The 3,188-nt window shown below is 29.6% G+C and overlaps 1 protein-coding gene across 20 annotated transcripts in view; it reads right to left on the bottom strand.

The window, feature by feature from the left end:
- Positions 1 to 3,188, bottom strand: part of LOC106874615 (neogenin) — a 305,112-nt gene that overhangs the window by 116,339 nt on the left and 185,585 nt on the right. The gene's annotated exons all lie outside the window — the stretch shown is intronic.

Below are 3,188 nucleotides of genomic sequence, written 5' to 3'. Positions count from 1 at the left end.
AAAAAAAAAAAAAAAAAAATAGAAATAAAATAAACTGAAGAATGTGGCTAACTTTGCAGTTTAAGACTACCTATGGTGGACATTGGTTCTCAAGACTTCAAACTGGACACGACTAACTACCAAGCAGATTTGGAAGTCGCTGCTAGTTATTTTCCAGAAGTCTCAAAAATCTATTTCCTTACTTTCTCCTTAGTCCATTTATTTTTGTAATTGTTATTATTATGTTTATAATGATTGCCATTCTGATGATGATGATGATGATGATGATAATGATGATGATGATAATGGTGATTTTGATGAGGTTTGACGATTATAATAGTGACGATGATGATAATGAGTGCGATGCTGATGATAATGAAGATTTCAAAGTGGTTGAAACGACTAATATCTTACTTAACATGGCAGAAGACACTTTACCTTAACGATGACCAAAACATTCTTTGGTCCAGAAAAGAATCCTATTTCTTAAGTAACTTCAAAATGGTGTGAAAAATAGTCCTGGTGCTGAGAGTAAAAACTGTTGAATAGATCCTCAGACTGTGTACTTCAAACCTATCACAACTCTCAATGGCTGAGCTCTTCTTCTTACAGCTGAAGACTGATGTGTCAGCATGTGAATGCTGAGTTCAATTTCACCCGTGAGAAAAAAAAAAAAAAAAAAAAAAAAAAAAAAAAAAAAAAAAAGCAATAAAAAAACCAAACCCCAAAACCAACAACAACAAATACTTGCAAAGGGTCATTTGTAAGTAAGTGTCCCCTCATTTGAAGGGGATTTAGAAAGCAACACATCAACCTAGAGTTGTATCTCAGTGGTCTCAGGCACTGAGCATTAAGTATTTTAAGGGTTCTAGCTGTAAATATAATGGCATCAATCTGCCAATCTCAGATGAACCTTATAGGGAATTTTCTGCCATCCACTGGATTAAGATGAAAAATTAATTCTAAGTTGTTAGACAATTAATTGATGTTATTATGTAAACCAAAATTATTAATAGAATAACATTTGTTTATCGGGAAATGAAAACCACAAAGCTGAATAAAATATCAACTAAGTGCTAAAACTGAGTGTTTGCTTTTGTGCCATGTCAACTATCTATGGTAAATATTTAGAATATATGTATCTCAATGAATTCCTTGCATTATTTTTCCATGAATAAGGTGAAATCGGGCAATTAAGTCTTATATGGAGAAGGAGTATTTAACCACAGAGCACAGGAATTTAAAAAAAAAAAAAACCCATAAAACAAAAAGGCACATTAAGTACCCGAAAGCCAATAAAAAGTCAGTATTTAAGAAATAACAATTCCACAAGAGGAAAACTTCTTTTCTTTTACGAGATTTCCTTGTATCTCATTAAAAGAAAAAATAAAGAAAAATTTTAGTTCAGTCTGCTTAATCTAACTAACCCTCTTGTCTCCAAACAAATTTCACAATGGCCGCCATGATTGTTTTAAAACAATTTTTCGTGATCAGCTATTTTATGAATTTTGACTGATATTTTTTGTTTGTTTTTTTCTCCATATTTTCCAATAATCTAGATGTGTTGTTTGGAATAAATATATTATTTGCCTAAGAATACTATGCATGTATATGTGTGTGTGTGTGTGTATATATATATATATATATATATATATATATAAATCTTTTAGATATGTAGTGCAACCAATTTGTTGCAAGAATCATTACTGTTATTATTATTAATTTTTTTATTTTATGTGGGGACTGGAAGCTTTAAATAGTATTTAGAAAGGAAATAAAAACAAAAACTAAAAAGCTAAAAAAAAAACCCCCCTCAAAATTTCGTAATGCCATAAAAGTGAAAACGAAAAGAAGCAGTCTTTATCAATGAGAATAATTTTATAGAAAGAAAATCTTTAGGAAGAATGCATAGCATTAACAATAACAAAAAAAAATAATAATTTAAGGTTTCAACTGAGGAATAAAAAAAAAAAAATTCAATAAATCAATATAAAATAACAGATAACATTGATAATTTTAACAATAAGAATTTCTATAGTAAAGATAAACAATAATAGCATTGATAATACTACTAATAATGCTAGAGATACTAATACTAATAAATAGCAATAGGGATAAATGAAAATTAAGAAAAAAAAAACAAAAAAAAAACGAAAGAAAAACAAACCAAAATGAAAAAAAAAAAACACGTTGCTACTGAATAACCTCCGTTATTGCACATATTTAGAGAAAGAGTGGAAACTGTCTCCACCGGGAAGCCTCTGTAAATCCATGCAGCATGCTGTATAGGCAGTGAGAGCTGTTCTCAAAGATGCTACAATATATCCCACATTTTCTGCCCTACCTATCACAAACTCCATTCTATTGAATCTTTGGCAGCAAGGGGTTGGCGTTTATGTGTATGTGCATCTATGTCTGGTGTCGGTGTTGTTGCTTTGTCCCAGGTAAGTCAGCTGTGATTAAGCAGATGAATCTACGATCAAAGCATTCCAGTAGGATTTTCGTTTTTTCAGCCAAAGAATGTTATCTGAGACTATGTAGTCCAATGATTCCTCCTTTTATATATATGTGTATGTGTATATAGATATCCAAATTGAGGGAGACGAACAGGTAAAGTTCAGGTTACATGTGTTTCCTAGCTAGCAGATCCTCTGATGTAATAATTACTCAACGAGGGATATTCAGCCAGCTACTCATGCGGTCGAAGATATCTTAATTATATGAAGGCTATATTGTCATTAAGGCACCCCAAATTAGCTCGCCAAATAGTGTATTGTTCTATGAGGGTAACATCAAGGAAAGATGAAAACAAACAGCATTTTTTTAATATCTATGATGTTTCCATTGCATGAAACCATTAGTAGCTCATAAAAAAAAAAAATATACATATACATACATATATCTACATATATACACACATATATACATATATATATATATATAAACACATATATATACATACATATACATACATATATATACATACATATACATACATATATATATATATACATATATATAAATACATATACATACATATAAATACATATATATATATGTATATATATACATATCTCCATATACACATACATATATATATATACACACATACATATATACATACATATGTATACATATACATGCATATATACATACATATAAGTATATGTATACATATACATACAAATGTATATACATACATACGTATA

This window comes from Octopus bimaculoides, chromosome 9 (assembly GCF_001194135.2).
Source record: "Octopus bimaculoides isolate UCB-OBI-ISO-001 chromosome 9, ASM119413v2, whole genome shotgun sequence".
Classification (NCBI taxonomy): domain Eukaryota; kingdom Metazoa; phylum Mollusca; class Cephalopoda; order Octopoda; family Octopodidae; genus Octopus; species Octopus bimaculoides.
The sequence above is the reverse complement of the archived record's forward strand: the minus strand, read 5'-3'. Positions and strand labels throughout refer to the sequence as shown.